The sequence below is a fragment of the Rhinolophus hipposideros genome (assembly GCF_964194185.1).
Source record: "Rhinolophus hipposideros genome assembly, chromosome: 2".
Classification (NCBI taxonomy): domain Eukaryota; kingdom Metazoa; phylum Chordata; class Mammalia; order Chiroptera; family Rhinolophidae; genus Rhinolophus; species Rhinolophus hipposideros.
In genome coordinates, this window is record NC_138048.1 from 1,304,111 (window position 1) to 1,322,280 (window position 18,170).

The following is an 18,170-nucleotide window of genomic DNA, read 5'->3' on the forward strand; positions in this document are numbered from 1 at the left end:
TGTCTTTGCAAATCTGGACTCTTCAGGGTTAGAAGTCCTGGCTCCCAAAGGGGCACACTCTTCCCCAGGGAACTTGCAAGGTGCCACTGACTTGCAGATTACGACCACTGCCCGTGCTCCTTGTTCTCCTGGTGCCGGGACTGACAGGTACACAGTGAGGTCCCCATGCTGATGAGATGGTTGACCCGGGTCAGCAGAGAAGTCAAGGCTGTTTCAACACGATGGGGGCAGGAAGGGATATGAGGGGAACTCAGGTGATCTCAGGTGCTCTTGCCCCATTGTACCTGTAAACAGACCCATGCAGCAACCCCAGAGTGAGATGGGCACGGTTGTCAATGTGACAAATATCAAGCTATCAAAGATCCCTCAGAATGAAGGTTTGGGTTAAACTACCAGGTGAGTCCCCAACACCTGAAAAGGTGATAATAGCTAAGGGCGAGGGGACCTTTGGTAGTGGAGGAGAGGATGAGGACCAGTGGTTCCCTCTAGGTCAACTGCAGTGACAGGAGCTGTGGGTCACTCCACTCACCTCCCTTTATCTGAGTTTTCCTCTCAGATGGGCCCACCAGATCTTGCATGGAGAAGTAGGGCACCGTGAGAATGCACCTGGCAGACCTGCAACTCCGAGAGTATAACTGACCCTGGATCCCAGCTACACGCTTTGAAAGCCTTTGCCATTCTTTCCATAGGATGCTCCCAGCTAGGGACTGAGCAAAGCAGAATTAATGAGGCAGGCCCCCTCCTGGCAGACATGGGACTCCTCTGGTGGCCGAGTATAGATGGAGGACAGCCAACAGTCCTGCTGCTCCTTTAGACGGATGGCAGGCAGGGATATGGCCACCCAGTGCTCCTTCCCTCTCTCCTTCCCTCAGATCAGACTGCTCCCAGCCTTACCCAGACCTTGCCTTATTTTCTCTCACTAACGAAGTCCGGCACGTTTAATCCCGTTGAAAGAGCTTAATTGATACACACAGACACACACACGATGAATGCTGCAAGGTGACCTTTACTCTGTGACATCTCTGTTATAAACGCTTCCTGACTAGTGTGACTGGTTCCAGGATGGGCCCTGACAGTGCCAGACAGTGACTCTTGTTGGGAATACTGGGATAGAGATGGTACTCTTGTCTCCTGACCGTGAACCTGAGGGGGTGCCAGGCCTACAGTTGGGGCTTCCACATTGCTGTAGGTGGAAGGTGGGACTGAAGCCAGCAGTCCTGGCTGCAATGCCTGAGCCCTGAGCCCTGAGCCCTGCTGGGCCTGTGGCCACACCTACCTGCCTTTGAATTTTCTGTCAGTATTGTCTTTTCTGTGCAAGCTGTTTTGGATGAGTTTCATGTCAAATGCAACAGGAAAAGTCCAACAGAATTCAGTAACAACTGGGGAAGGGGAACTAGGCAGAGGGACAGCAGGCACAAGGCTTCGGAGATGGGGAAGAAGGCAGGCATGCCTGGAGACTTGGGGAAGGGTGAGTGGGTGATTGCATGTAGAAAAGGAGGTGCGGCGAGGTGAGATGGCGTGTGGCAGGCCTGGATAGGACTCTAGTCCTCGACTCCAACCCTTGGGGTAATGGGGAGCTGTCGCGTCCCACGCAGCGAGGGTTGTGGGGAGCGAGGAGGGCAGCACAGGGTTAAGAAAAGACAGTAGCCATGAATAGAGTTTAAACAGGGCCAAGGGACCTCCAGTCTCAAGGACTGGATGACCCCGAATCGGACCTAGCTTTTATTCGTTAGGTCAGAGAGTAAAGGAGGTAAAGCTTGTCAATCTCAAGACCTGTGAATCCCACACATCATAATAGGAAACTGAGTCAAGCCAATCATCCTTCCCTGAGGCAGCTGAACCATAAGTCTCAGGATGTCTGTACTTCCCCAAGGGACAAAACCTATATGCATATGAAGAGATGGAGAGCACAACATTGAATCTCTTCCCAAGCACGTGATGGGAAGGAATGCAGCCACAGAGGCCTTATCCTGGGGAAGGTAGGGGACTGTGCCCACCTCTATGAACCGCGTGGGTTCTCCTGTTGGTCCCCACTCGATTGCGCCTGGCTTGAGTTGTCCCCACCACGGGGTATCTTACTCATCATTGGCTGACCAGCCATTTTTGGGGCCAAACAGGGAGACATAAGGTGTAAGCACAAAGGTGAAGCAAAGTCCCTGAAAGGACCCGTCTCAGAGGCTCTCCTTTCTTTGGGGGCAGGTACACGGAGACAGATGGGTAGGCTGCTGCGTGGCCACAGGGAACTGCTGAAGTAGTGGTGGGTAGTGATGGTGACGTGGGGATATTTTCCTGTGACTCCCCAGATGATGTAGGCGATGTTGGATCTGCCGGCAGTTTCTGAGTGCGGGCCGGGATCGTGTCTCGTGAAGCTGAAGAATGGAAACACGGACCAGGGAGAGGCAACAAGTTTTAAAAACAGGTTTTGTGGGCCTGGCAGGAGAAGAGGTTGCAGCTCCCGAGTGGAGGGGGTCCCGAATGGGGGTGCCCAGTGACTGAGGCAAAAGCTCTTTCTTTTATACCTTCCCTTGCCTGCTTGGGGAAGGGGGCTGGAGCCTTCTAATTGGATTCATCTGTCAGGTTTGTCCTGTTTGCCCATCCTGAAGGGATTAACGAACCACCCCATTCCTATCTATAAGGTCTGCTCCTTTGTCCCGCCAGAGGGGTTTGAGATCATCTATTAGCCTCAAGGCGTATTCTCATGTCTCTGTCCTGGAGGGAAGGAGACATTCCAGGCCTGGAGTTTCAGGATATGGCTGCTTTTTGTTTATTCCATCAGGGATACTAACTAACTTGTCTCAGTGGGTCAGTTTTGCATTTACAAGTGTCACTCTGGCTGCCTGTCTGGAGGATGGGTCGCAGGGCTGAGGGGAGGTTCCTGTACAAGCTGATCTCAGGGACATCAGCACGGTGTGGGGGGGAGGCCCTTGGATGCTGGCCTTACCCTCCCCCTTATCTCAGGGACACGCCAAGGACTTGCTCATCAGACTAGACGAGCCTGCATCTGTACCAGAACTGCAACATTCGTGCTGATGTTCATGTTTCTGCCCTTCTGTGTACACTCTGCGCCCCAGGTCCTGAGGGGGGCAGCAGTTCACGGCCTTACGTCAGGTGAAACACAGTGCCCCCCCCACACACACCACACACACACAGACAGTCCTGTATCCTCCCGGCAGGCTGAGCCTGCCCTCTGGCATTCCCTGCTGAGGCCTTCCCAGTGCCCGTGGGCCTGGCCTCGATCAGCACACCTGCCCTTTCAGGAAGAGCCAGCTGGGACCAGTGCCATGCTCACTGTCCCAGCGTGAGGGCGTCCCTCCTGGGACCCCTGAGGGAGGCTGCTGTGTCTAGCGCAGAGGGCCATGTGGGGAGCATCTGGAGCTGCTGGCCTTTCTGGCTGCTTTTCGGGCCTGGGGGCAGAGGGCTGGTGCCCACCCACACAACTGTCCTTGGGGCCTGTGTCAATGGTCTTATCCTCCTCAGGACACGCCTTTGTTGTGTCTCTGTGTGAGGAGGAGCTTTAGAAAAGGAATACTATTGCTTGGTGTGTATGTATTTTTTAAATAAACGTTTTATTTTGGAATAGTTTTAGATTTATAGAAAAAGTGCAAAGATAGTACAGAGTTCTCTCACACCCTGACTCACTCAATTTCCGTTATTGTTAGTATCTTACATTATTGTACACATCTGTCACAATGGAGGAACCAATATTTTTCATATTTCCTTAGTAGTTACCTAATATCCTTTTTCTGACCCAGGACCCCATCCAGGACCCCACGTTACCAGTAGTCATGGTTCCTCCTGGCTGTGACTGTTTGCAGGCTGTCCTGTTTCTGTTGCCCTTGATAATGTGAAGTGTTGGTCAGGTGTCCCATAAGGTGCCCTCTCCTGGATGGTGGCCAGTGTTTTCCTTCAGATTAGACCGGGGTCGGGAGTTTGGGGGAGGAAGACCGTACTATATGTCACTGTGCATGTTGGCTGAAGTTGTGTTTGTCGGATTCCCTGGCTATAAAGTGACTCTTTCTTCTCCCTCTTTCCATACTGCATTCTTCTGTGCATGTATTTTTAATTCTTTAACCATCTTGTGGTCTAGATGTCATTCGGTGTAAAAGCTGCCTTGCATTCAGTACCGTTTTAAACTTACTTTCGTTGCTGTGCGCATCTGGTCTGTTGCTGCAGAGCCCTCCACCCCCCACCCCCGGCTGCTCCCAGGTACCAATCCCCGACTCTGCCACAATGAACATCCTCGTGCCCTTGGGGCCTGCCATGTGTGAGACCCTGCTCGCTGTGCCATTTGTCGTGCGGGGCAGCCTGCGGGGCCTCTGGTCCCGCTCCCCACGTAAGAACGCAGGATATGACTAGGCCAGAAAGGAACACCCACGGAGCCATAGGTAGGGAGTCATACCACTATATTCTCTCTGGCAGCCGGGGGAGACACCATTCACTTCTCTGCCTGCCAACCAACCAACCAATCAACACAGCCCCGCAGTTACATCAGTAACCAAGTGGCCAACCGGTCACAGCTGACGGCCGACCAATCACAGCCGATGGTCATTCACCACCCGAGCCAGCACCTCCCCACGCGAGGCCGAGAGCCTGGAAACTGCTCTCTGGGACTCTGTCCCCACAGGGCCTGCTTCGGGACTTCTCTGGACACAAAGCCCGGAGTGGCTGCTGATCGCCAGGTGGCCATTTGACCAGCTGCCCTCCAGAAAGGCAGTTCCCGTCAGCCTCCTGTAACCTGGGTCCGTCGGTGACCTCGCTTCCTGGCACGTGCCAAGCTGAGGGGCAGGCAGCGCTGTTGGCCCGTGTGCACGTGAGGGTATCTGAGTACCGCACGTGGGCATCTGAGGCTGACCCATCCAAGTCACCGAGCCATGCCACAAACCAGGGCATGTGTGGCGAGCTGAGGGCCCACGTGCTCCATTGCTTGGCTGGCACAATATTTAGGAAAACTTTGAGACAACAGGTAAACATTGAGAAATGTCACATAAAGTTTTAAGTTTTGAGCTTTTCTGGAGTTGTTCTCTTAAAATATTAGATTTGGTAGTCTCCGTGGCCTCTTAAAACCCCTGGCTTCTGCAAAATATGTAGGCCCAGGTCACTGCAAAGCCCTTTTCTTAAAGAAAGAGCTGTCCTGTGATGGGCGGTGAAGGTGAAGGCGGGTGAAGGTGTCACCCCGGTCGCCCCCATCAGTGAAGGTGTGTGAGCTGGCCCTTGAAGCTCATGTTGTCCAGATTTTGTGAGGCAGGCAGCTGAGTGAGTTCCGGCATCTGCGGGACCGTGGCACCCCCTTGTGGCTGCAGCTCTGCCCACTGCCCGTGGAGACAGATGCATTTGGACAGCTGGGCATGGGGGAAGGGGTGTGTGGTGACGGGGACGGCCACAACTACAGGCCTTGTCCGGGGCCAGTGTGGTTGGAGGCTAAGGGTACGGGGAGCAGAGGCTGGAGGTCTGAGGGAAGCCAGATGAGAAGGGCATTGGGTGCCGAGGGAGAGGTGTCCTCGGGGGATGTGGCGTAGGTGGTGCCCTGACTTTGGCAGAGTGGCCAACCCTCCCTTGAACAGCAGGTGTGTCCCTGGCCCTAAGGCTCTCGTCTTCCTGGGGATGGATCCTCTTCCCTGTGGGACCAAGAATTCCCACCCACAAGAATCTTTCTGGCAAACGGACTTACTGACCTGGCCTGGTCTCCTCTGCCATGGATGGGAGCCCCACTAACGGCCAGGTGCTTTCATGGTGGAACTTGGGCAAAGAGCACCACCCAGAGAACTGAGAAGACTCGGCTCCATCAGTGCCTACCCGGTAGCCTCTGCGCGGGAGCTCTGCGTCGCTAAGGTTTCATTTCATCCCCCTAAAACCTGTGAGGGAGGGCCTCTTTTCTTTTCTACAGAGGGGAAACTGAGGCTTAGAGAACACATGACTTACCTAGGGTCACACAGATTTGAACCCAGGTGTGCTTCACCGCAAAAATTCATTGCTCCAGAAAATAAGAAGACAAGGGACACTCTGGGAGAAAAAAATTGTGAAAGACATAGTTGATAAAGGACAGTGATCCAAAAAAAAAGAACTCTTAAAACTCAATAAGAAGACAACCTGATTTAAAAATGGGCCAAAGACCTTAACAGACATCTCACCAAAGAAAATCTACAGATGGTCAATAGACATATGAAAAGATGCTCCACGCCAAACGCACCTATGAGAATGGCCAGAAGCTCAAACACTGACAACACCAAACGCCAACGAGGCTGTGGAGCATGGGAACTCTCGTATGTGGGGGTGCAGCCACTTTGGAAGACAGTTTGGCAGTTTCTTACTGAACAAAACGTACTCTTACTACACAATCTAGCAGTCACACTCCTTGGTACGCACCCAAATGAGCTGAAAACTTACGTCCACACTAAAACCTGCGCCCAGATGTTTACAGCAGCTTTATTCATCATTGCCCAAACTGGGAAGCAACCAGGATGTCCTTCAGTAGGTGATGGATAAATAAATAAACTGGTCCATCCAGGCAATGGGATATCATTCAGCACTAAAAATAAAGGAGCTACCCAGCCATGAAAAGACATGGAAGAAACTTAAATGCATATTACTAAGTAAAACACGCAGATATGAAAAGACTACATACAGTATAATTCCAACTATATGACTTTCTGGAAAAGGCAAAACTATGGAGACAATGAAAAGATCCTGGCCCCCTGAACCGGCTTTTCTCTTTGGAAGACGGCTGTTGCAGGCCTGGGACTGAGGGTGGGGTGGGTTAGGTCCCACCCTGGGCACCTATTAATTTTTCTATAGGAAGAGGCTCCCTCACCCAACTTTCATGCTGGGAGGTAGGCCAGCAGCATGGCCTGGGGACAGGGATGCCATGAGGCAACGGGCTGGGAGCAGGAATGGAGAAGCCAGGGTCCAGACCCCTTCCACGCCCCTGTGGCTGCCACTGCTCTCCCACCCTGCCTGCCCACCTGCTAACCGGACCTGCAAAAGAAACTACTCTATGTACTGTAATAATGGACACATATCATTACGCATTTTCCAGAACCCACAGAATGTCCAGCACCAAGAGTGAGGCCTCATGGAAACTGTGGACTTTGGGTGATGATGGAGGTTCATGGACGGTGAGAGATGTACCACTTCGGTGGGGTGTTGATGGCAGGGAAGACTGTACATGTGTGGGTGGAGACGGCAGAAGGGCCCTTTCCAGGCAATATTGCTGTGCACCTAAAACTGCTCTGAAAAATAGTCTATGAAGGAAAATAGCTCGTCGCACTGTCTTACCCAGCTTCCAGAAGCTCACAGAAACAGGTATGACCATTTAGGCAGTCATTGCAATGGTGAGGAAGCTGTAGGGGGTTGTGGCCACTTAGAGCGGTGATTACACTGGGTTCAGGAAAGGCTTCCTGGAGGAGGTGTTGCCTCCAGTGGGCTTTCAATTACCCAGCAAGAATTACCCAGGTGGAGAAGCAGGTTGGGCACTCCAGGCACAGAGTTGGGAGGCATTGGGGGAGCAGTGGAAGTTCTGAGGTGCAAAGTGGGGTGCACATGCAGAGTTGAGTCACAGGCAGTGGGAAGAGGACTATGGGTGCTGTCCCTAGAGCTTTGCGGAGCTGGCCCAGGGTCAGCTCCTCCAGGCACTGGGGTGTATACACAGGGAACTGCGGGTAGCCACACAGGTGCAGATGGGAGGGCAGGAAGGGGTGCATGGGGCAGAGCTATTTCTGGCTCCTAGAGCGCTCTTGGGACCTGGAAAGAAATCGGGATCGTGAATATAGATGCACAAAAATGACATCTTTTGTTTGCCACTAAACTAACCCCTAATGGAAATGTAGCATTTCCTTTCATTATGAAGGCAGGCAACAAGCTACAGTAGCGTTAGCATTAGCATTTCAGGTATCTCAAAATACTGCTTATGCTCATCAGTACTTTAAAATTACTGTGTGTGTTAGATCTGCCGCTAGAATGTATTATTTATTGTGTTAAGAAAGGAACCCACATAGTGCCCTATTACAGACTTCTTTTTAGTATTTTGATAACTATAATTTCAATATAATTGACGTTTAAAAACCTACAGTTTCCTCCAGACGGCCAAAGACACATCTGGCACATGCACGCACACAAAAATGCTCACAGGTACACACAAACACTTGCACACAAACATGCACACACACGTGCATGTGTACACACAAATGTGCATGCATACACACATGCACACGTAGGCAGGTACACACAAACATGCACATGTGCACGCACACACACACACACATGCACACACAATGGTTGAGAAGCCCTCTTAAGAGGAACGGTGACACCAGCAAATGCCCAGGATGAGGTGGGTGACCATAACTTTATTGTCTAGCTCTGCACTCTTGAGTGAGATGTGAACGGACTCCCCCAAGGACACTACGACAGGGGCTGCCATATGTCTGGGGCCTACAGGCCATCAGTGGTCCTGCGGTACTTGCGTTTTGTGGGCATGCTAACCTGAGTGGGGGTGCATCTAAGGGGAAGGGGCCACCACTGTGTGTGTGTGTCTGTGTGTGTGTGGGGGGGGGGTTCTGATCTCGGGTGCCTGGGCTCTGGCAGCCACTTGACCCACAGCCCCGTGGTCAGCCTGCTCATTTTGGCCCTTGCCCATGCCTACGGGTGGCGAGCGGCCTGGAGGAGCGGGCTCTGCCTTGCCTCCTCTGAGGGAGACCAGCCTTCTTGACTCCCCCTGCTTTCCTTAATCATGCCTACTTTGCCAATGCAGAACATTTCGCCCAGGCCACACACACAGGCCAGCCATGGCTAATAAGGGACAGGACACTTCTGAGTGTCCTCGCTTGCCATGTCAGGGGCTGAGCTAGCAGAGGAGGCACTCTCCTATGTAAATCCCACTGTGACCCCCATCAAGTCCCAGTCCCACCGATCGGCGTCACACCCTGCATTCCAGCCACCCCAGCCACTATCCCTCCCCAGCTACCTGCAAGGATCTTCACACCTCCATGCCTGTGCTTGGAGTGCCTGGCAAACTCCTACTCATCCTGCAATGCCCTGCTCTGATCACCACACACAGGGTTGGCACATCCCTGCTTTGTGCCCCTACTGCCTTCACACATCCCTAGGGGGTAGCCCTTCTCAGAATTTACACAAACATCATCTCTTTCCCCAGCACTTAGCACCAGGTACAGCATAAAGTAGGCACTAATAAATGTTTATTGAATAAATAAAGAGACATGTTTATGCACTCCCCCACCCAACCATGAGCTGCTTGAAAGAAAGGCTGGGTCCTTTCCAGCCATTCAGGTGATAATCAGAATTTGTCCAATTGTGCAGGCTGGGACCAGAACTAAAGGAAGCAGCACAGCATGGTGGTAGTGATGGCAGCAGTTGGTGTGTGGGGGAGGGGCGTCCCAGGCTGGGGCCTGTTTCTGGCCTGCACTACTCCAATACCTGAAGTACTTGTTCCAGGTTTCTCTCTGCATACTCCTTGGTGGTGGCCTTTGCTATTGCTGCCACACAGGCCCCTAAGAGTCCCCAGTGGGACTCAGCCCTCTAGCTCCCTCACTCTCAGCCCCAAAAGGTCAGCATTGTGCCATGCCTTGCCCTCCGTGCAGTCCATTTATCAGATCGGAAGCTCAAGGTGGGTCCAGCCTGGAGGGGCCAAGGTTTATGTGCTTGTCCTCCCCACCGCAGCCACTCTGACCCTGTGAAACACACCAACCAGGAAGGGTGGGGACAGGAAGGGGACAGTGGGCCTCTGTGCCTGCCCAAGGCGTTGTCAGCTGTGTCAGGATTTCTGCCTGGATGCTTCCAGCCAAGAACTGGTCACCAGGCCAACGCCCTTGGGCCGATGTTGAAACCTCTCTGCAGGGGTCCTAGCAAGGCCAGAGGCCCAGGAGGAGGGCAGGAGGTGGGCAGGAGAGGGGCAGGAGGGGGGCAGGAGGGGGGCAGGAGGGGGGCAGGAGGGGGGCAGGAGGAGGGCAGGAGGGGGGCAGGAGGGGGGCAGGAGGGGGGCAGGAGGAGGGCAGGAGGTGGGCAGGAGGAGGGCAGGAGGTGGGCAGGAGGAGGGCAGGAGGTGGGCAGGAGGGGGGCAGGAGGAGGGCAGGAGGGGGGCAGGAGGAGGGCAGGAGGAGGGCAGGAGGAGAGTAGGCGTAGAGGCACCAATGCCCCTCCGATTGGGCCCAGAGTGAACACAGTCACGTTGTCACTGCTGTGGGATGGGAATCCCAGGGAAAACCCACCTACCGGCCATGGTGAAGGGGAAGCATTGGCAGCCCTGCATGGTCCAGCAGAGGGACATTGGCTGGAACTCCACTTCCCTGGACCGCTGTTTCCTTGACCGTGAATGGACACCACATCATTAGCTGATGTCTCCTGGGATGTCAGTTAGTGTGCGCTCCTGCGCGAGGCACCAGTAGTTTGTGCCTGGCAGGCCCGCCCTGGTTGTAGCAGCCTTGTTTTCTTTTGGGGAGCTCCCCTCCCCCATCCACATGGTCTTAGCTCTCCTGGCCCCTGCACACCTTCCTGGCCACCCCTCCAGGCGCTGGGGCTGGAGAGGGAGCCTCTTCTGCGAGTGGTGAGCATGCAGTAAGGAGAGCGGCTTTAGGGGTCTTGCTGGCTACTCCTAGGAGTTCCCAGAGTCACAGTGAAAGGGGTGGAGGGTGGGAGTGGCTGAGCCCGAGTTGGATGGTACCATGGTAACCCAGTCGCTCAGAAGCTGGATCAGCCAGACTGCTCTCTGTCACCCCCACATCCAAACCATCAGTGAGTCCTGACTGCTGGACCTTCAGCACACTAAAGAACCTGACCTCTCCTTGGCTACTCCTCCCACAGGCAACTGTAGGCAAGTGCTGCACAATCAGCCCTCAGAACACGTCAGAACCCAAGCACCCTCCGCCTCTACTGCCAGCAGCCTGGCTCCAGCCACCATCGTCCCTCGCCTGGATTGCTGCCACCGCTCTGCCTCCTCCCTTACCACACAGCCCTCCAGTCTGCACAACACTTTCCCTCAAAGGTGCCTGAGCAGTTATTTTAAACAACTTACGTGTTTTCAATCCCCTCCATCGATTCCCATCATAGCCAGGATAAATTAAAATTCCTCCCTGTGGTCTGTAAGACCTCCCGTGCTGGCCCAGGCACACCTCCCCAACCTCATCTCCCTTTCCACACCCATGTGGAGATCCTCACTCTTCCTGAGCTCACCTAGTACATTCCCACCTCAGGGCCTTTGCACGGCCTGGAACACTTATTCCCAGGTATTCATAAGATTCCTTCCCTCCCTTCATTCAGGTCTTTTCTCAGATTTCACCTCCTCATAAGGGTCTTCCCTGACCCATATCGGCAGTAAGTCCCACTGCCCTACTGCCTGTCATCCCCTGTCTTCTTACCCTTTGTATGTTTCTTCTAAGCACATCCACTGATATTATTTCATATATTTAGTTGTGTGATTATTGTCTGGGGTCCCTGGTAGACAGATCCTATGGTGTGATGAGTGCTATGATGGTGGAAATGCGGGGGTGTGCGGAGGACGCAGAGCCAGTCGCTGCCCTTTTCTAGGCCTCAGTTTCCCCATCTGTACCCTTGGGCCTGGGCTGTCCTTCTCACACAGCCTGCTAACATGATGTGTTTACTTCCTGGCGGCTTTGTCCTGGGAAGCGGGGTGTGTGTGTGTGTGTGTCTGTGTGTGTGTGTCTGTGTGGAAGCAGAGGTGCTGGACTCCAGGAAAGGGAGCTTTGCTCCCTGCAGGCAGCTTTGTCTCCTGGGGCCCCCGCTGCTAGATTTCAGAAGAGAACGCCGCCTGAGGTCTGTGTTCCCTGGGAGCCCCAGCTGGCTTCCTCCTACACTCCGCCTACAGTTCCTCTCCGCCTCCAGGCAGAGTTGACCTGGTGGCGGGGGAGGGTGAGACGCATCCGACCCAGGCTTCTGGCTGAGGGCCGTGTCCCCAACCCTTTCTAGGCAGGTGTGTTCCCTGCCTTTCCCTACACCCCTGACGCCGGCACTGCCATCTGCACGCACACTCCGCCGCTTTAAGAAAAGCCACGCGGCACCCGTGGGCCCGCCGGCGTGGGAGGCCCTGGCCCCAGCGGTGGCTGTCGGCCTGGTCACCACTGAGGGCATCCCCGGTGCTCCAGCTGGCTGCAGGAAGGGAGGGCCTGCCTGCCGGGCACAGCGGGGGGCCAGCCAGCTCCGGGCTCGGCTGGGGTGCGCTCCTCCCGGGTCCCGGCGGCCGCTCCAGCCTGCCGCGGCCCCGGGAAGCCCGGGCCTCTCCGGGAGGGCCAGCCCGCCGGGGAGCCGCTCCCTCCGCTGCCTGCCAGCCGCCGCCGCCTTCCCGGCTGGCCCGCGCCCGCCGCCCCCCGCCCCCCGCCCGCCGCCCGCCGCCCGCCGCCCCCCGCCCGCCGCTCCCGGCTCCCCGCCCCCCGCCCGCCGCCCCCCGCCCCCCGCCCGGCCTCCCCGCCCCCCGCCCGGCCTCCCCGCTCCCCGCTCCCGGCTCCCCGCCCCCCGCCCCCCGCCCCCCGCCCCCCGCCCCCCGCGCCCGCCGCCCCCCGCCCCCCGCCCGGCCTCCCCGCTCCCCGCCCCCCGCCCCCCGCCCCCGGCCCCCCGCCCCCCGCCCCCCGCCCCCCGCCCCCCGCCCGGCCTCCCCGCGGTCCAGGCCCGAGCCGGCCGCCGCCAGGGGGCGCCGCGGCGCCGCACAGGGTGGGCCTGGCGGGTGGGCCTGGCGCCCAGCGCTCCCCGCCGCTCTCCAGGCCCGGGTCCTGGGGGCCGCGCACCACTGACCCCGCAGATGGGGCCGGCTCCGTGCCCCTCTGTGCGGCCTCGGCTTCCCGGTCAGTGCCTGTGTGAGCAGGACGGGGCTGGGCACGCCACCGCAGGGGCCCCAAACCAACCAAGAAGGAGGGTCCTCCTCCAGGAAGCCACCTGCCGCGTGCACTTTGCAGGAGCAGCAGCTGCCCGTGGGCCACTTCTCGGAAGGCCATGGGTGCCCCAAGATCTCTGGGTGCGATCATTTTCCCAGACCAGAGGTGGAGGTCGTGAGAACACTCCATTCAGGAGATGACACTCCTTGAGGTGTTTACAAGATTGCAATTTTCAAATCTCAGCACCTGAATTGCGGACGAGGTGCTCTCTGAATTTTAGTACAGTGTAGGGTGGTGAGGAGCACACAGCCTGGAGCCAGACTTCCTGGGTTCAGGTCCTGGCTCGCCCACTTACCTGGGCAAGTTCCTTAACTTCTGTGTGCCCGTTTCCTCGCCTGTGAGATTCTGCGGTTAATAACGGAACCAGCCGGTTGGGAGGGCTGAAGGAGTCAGTGCATCTGGTACCTCCAGGAGGGGGAACTATTGTCACTCATGACAGGGTATTCCACTCATGGGTTCAGAACCCCAGAGTCTTAAAATAGGAGGTGCAGAGAACCAAGAAATCGAGAAACATAGATGTGTGAACCCTAATGGCCTGGAGCATTCAGGAGACATTTGACCCAAACTTTTTCTGGGAAGAAAAGTAAAAATGAGAGTCCCCAGCAGTTTGAGCCACAGAAGGTGAAGTCTGTGCTGGGCCAAACTGACCAGCTGGGCGGTAGGGGCAGGTTGCTGAATGCTCCAAGCCCCAGTCCCCCCACCTGAAAGATGGGATGCAGGCACCTGTCATGCAGTGCTGACGGGGCACATTCAGGACGGAGTGTGGAACACAGTAGGTGCTCAATAAACGTGAGTGGCTGTCTCCCCTAACTTTGTCACACAGCGAGACAGAAGCTTGTGTGAGGAGGCCTTGACCAGGCTACCCCCCTCCACCCAGAAGAGAGCAATGACAGCCACCATCAGGCCATCTCGGCAGGGTGCTGGGCAGGAGGGGCGGCCGCCCTTTATGCCACTGGCCGTCCCCGTGGGCCTGAACACAGCCCCTCTCCCTGCTGAGACTGCCATCCCTTGAGCAGCAGGGGAGGATGGGTAGTAGCTAGATGAGCAAGAAGGCACATTGGGAGGCATGCTTTTGAAAGGCACAGGTTCAGAGCAGGGGCAGGCTTAACGCAATGAAATGGGGGCTCCCAGGGTCCCAGGGAACTTTGTGACCATTCCCCCCAGACCTGCACTGTACCTAAGAGGAACTAAAGCCAAGGAGGCTAAGGGACTTGCCCAAAGTCTCACACAGCCAGACAGAAGTGGGTGGGATGAAGGAGGCATGTATGTCTCCCACGAGCAATATATCTAGGCTGGATTCATCTCTGCAGACTTCTCTGCACCAGCAGGGAACAGCATTAAGATATGTTTGTTGAGCTATTGACTGTGTCTGTCAGGCCGCATTACTAAAGATCTGTGCTTGCAACGAGGGAGGGGATGTCCAGCTCTGCTTTGGTCTTCTTTGAGCTCCCTGGTTCCTGTGCTCCACTCTAGACCCTTCAATGGACTCTGAAATGGACAGCGACCCCTGGAGACTCCATCCTGGAAGAAGGCAGAGTGGCTCAGCCAAGAGAAGCACAGCCTCAGGGGTTCCAACTGCTGTCCCTAATTCTTTGCAGGGTGTCTTGGGGCAGGAGAATAGGACTGGAACCCTTGGGAAGACAGGACCAAAACTTGTGAGAAAGTGCCCCTGTTTTAGTCGTAGCTGCCCCATGATGGGGGTGAACAAATGGACGGTCATTTGATGGGAATGTTCACGCAGTCATTTGTTCAAAAGTCACTACTGAGCATCTATTGTGTGCCAGACACTGGATTTGACGTTGCTGGAGACACAGTCAACAAACAAACAAATTCAGAATGTGATGCCAGGTAGTGGCAAATCTGACAGTGGACATGAGAGCAGAGCCGAGGGCCGAGAACAGCAGGGGCCTAGGTTAGATAGGAGAGGTGTCATAGTACCGGGAAGCTGGAGGATGAGAAGGTGGCCACCATGTGAAAAGGCAGAAAAGAGTGTCCCAGGCAGAGGGATCTGCAGGGAGAAGGCCGAGAAGTAAGAATGTGCCGGACTGGCTGGAGGGGGTGCGTGAGACGAGCAAGAAGACTGTGCCTCATGGCCAGGCCACGGCCCTCTTGCCTTCTGGCCAGGCCAGCCAACGCTTTCTGACTCAAGCCAGATCCAGAGACCCTGTTTACTCCATTGACCATCCGAGGGCAGCAGAGAACACAACTGGAAAGGGGTGGGGAGGTGGAGCGCCCACGGAGCCCTGTGGAGCCGCTCAGGCAGCCACGGCTGGACGGGAACCCCTCCCCTCACTTCTCAGTACCCATCTTGCTACTGTCTTCTCAAGCTCCTCCCTCCTGACCATCAGGGACACCTGCTGAAGTCCCAGCTCCCCCGCTTCTGGTAAAGCGAGTCTCCCAGAGCCTTGATGCCTGCATCCTTGACATGGGAACAATCAGAGCTCCTGCCATCTCTAGGGGGCACAGTGTAGGTCTCAGTAACGTTGTCTGCTTGCATCATGTGTACCTCGGCCTATTAGCTGTGTGGCCTTGGGCAATGCGCTTATACTCTCTGAGCTTCAGTTTCCAGTCTGTAAAATGGGGATGGTAGTAGTACTACAGCGTGGAAATCCTGTGCAAGAAAGCTGACATAAAGCAGAGTGCATGCTGGGTACTCAGTGTAGTACCTGGCACTTAGTAAAAATACTCAATGGCAATAATTGATCATGACAATGACATTAATAACTTGGGGACATAGAGCCCGGGAGAGACCTGCTGTTCAGATGAGAACACTGAAGACTTTGAAGAGGAGGGATTTGCCCAACTGTACTCCCCAGGAACGAGTGCTAGAGGCTCCTCCAAGACTGCCTGTCCATTTGATGGAGAGGAAGCTGAGGCCCAAAGAGGACGGGTGGCCAGGCCAAGGCCACCTGTGGCAGACACAGTATTAGGACCTGGGAGGCTCGCTTTTTGGCCATGGCTTATTCTGCACCGTCATAGGCCCCCCCCCCCCCCCGCCCTGCAAGGCCCCTGTCCACAGCCTCTCACCCAGAACTGGATACTCCTTCCCATAGCAACTGTCCAGGCCCTGCTTGCACACCCCCAGGGAGGTCACTCGGTCCCTGACAGCTCGGACTGAGCTCGGACTGAGAAGGATGGGGTGCCCTGCTTCCTCATAACTCCGTGAGGAAGGAGTTTGCTGGGGTGGGGAGTTTTCAGGCTGTAGCCCCTGATGTTCCTTTTTCTTTCCCAACTTCCCCTGTGCCTGACTGTGTGAGACTAGAGACCTGCAAATCTCGGAATGCCGTGTTCTTGGAAGCCTGGTCCCTTCCAATCTTTCCGTTCTTAGAGCTTCCTATTGGAGGTAGGGCCCATTGTTTCCGATGGGGCCTGGAGGGAGCCCCTTGATTTTGATGTTCTTTGGGGAGGAACAAGGTGTTTCCAGAGGGTGGGCAGCCCAGGGGAGGCAGCTGGAGTTGACAGTGGGGGTGAGAGTTGGAAGCAGAGAGAAGGAAGGGGCTCACATGGTGAACCCCCCATTGGAGTAAAAGCCTCCTCTCAGCTGGTGCACTTTTCCCTCTGGCATGAAGAGGTAGCACTCTTCCATGCCCCTTTCTGTCCACATCCTTGTGAAACACTTGCAGCCCTCATGGAATAATTCCTCCAAAACCTCGAATACCTCCAGCGTCTCCCAGGGTATTTTTCTTGTGGTTAAGGTGGTATTTACAGTGAAAACAGCTATTGAAGCAAATCGCAAAAATAATGTCAGTGTTTCCACTTTTGACAAAAATGGGAAGGCAGGTGGTTTCTTGTCTGCGATAAGCGCATCTGCTCCTGCAATAATTACTATTTGAGATAATTATGAAAAAGAATTTAAATACTTAAGGCATGCACAGGGGCCAGGACAACTTTCTTTTGCCTTATTCATAATTTTCCTGCAAGTTGGAGTCTTGTTCTGACGTGGGCCTGGGAGAACTGAGGGAGGGGCCCTGGGAAACAGTGGGCGAGTGCTCAGATCCACCACTGGGGCCCGCTGCGGGTGCCATGGGCAGGCTGGGGTCCCAGACAGAGGAGGCTCTTGGAGAAGGTGACACACCTGGGTTGCATCTGGATTTGTTGGGGCAGAAAGTTGACCGTGGACAACTTTCTCTGTACTTCAGTTTCCTCATCTGTGAAATGGGGGTAATAACTGAGTGTACCTTGGCAATTATTATGAACATTAAATCAGATAAATCATGAAGAGCATGGGCTGGGTCTCTTCCCGTGCCAGCGAGGCCTGGACCCACTTCTGCAGCTCCATTATCTGTGGAGATAAAAACCCAGCCCTTGCGGAGAAGCTGAGTAGTCTGTATTCCCTTTGCTCCACTGTCCCATCTGAACTCCTCCCCAGCACGCAGAATTCAGAAAGTGGCAGTGCACCAAATGCCCATGAGTGTGGAGAGGAGCAGGCTTGCAGTCCTGGTCCCATGCTCGTTGGGCCCAGAGGACAGGCTGGGACTCAGCAGGCTGATTCCAGCTCCACGTGCAGCCTGGGCTTCCCAGGCAGAGCTCAGAAGGACTGGGCTGCACTGTCGGGGAGGAAATGTCCTCTCTGTCTGAGCAGCACCTGGGTGGCCATGTACCAGCGATATTGTGGAAGGGACAGGGCTTGGGCTGAGGGATCCCTGGTTTTAAGGACCTCTGGTCTTAAGATGAGGATGAAACCCAGGAATCCTGAGGGAGTCTAGCGAAGGAAGACATCGAGGTCAATAATTGGGGCTGATGAAGCACACATGTAGCCAGAGATGGGAAGGGCTTGCCCGGGCTCATACATGTCCCTGGTGGAGCCCAGGCCGCCGGTGCCTCCTTCCAGGGCTGCCTCCGGCGGCCTTGGGAACCTCCATGGGTGCAAAGAGGTAGGGGACTAGTCTGGGCGAACCTGGGGGAAGAGGGTCCTGGGACCCATTAGAGCAATCAGAGGGGCCAGCCTCAGTTCTGCACTGGTCCTGCCCTGACTCGTCATCTAGCCTTGTAAGGGTCCACGCCTCACTCTGGCCTCACTTGCCCCATCTATGCAGTAAGAGGGTTGGACTGTAAATGAAAACCCCAAAGAGCAATGACTTAAACAAGAGGGAAATTTTTATCTTTTTCATATTTAAGCCTATAGGTGTGGGGACCAGTCTCCTTCTAGCTCCCGGCTTCAAACCAAGGAAGAAATCTGGTCTTTGTGTTCCAGGGTCTCAGCCATCACATCTTAGTTCTAAGCAGTGAGACAGAGGAAGGAAGGAAGGAAGGAAGGAAGGAAGGAAGGAAGGAAGGAAG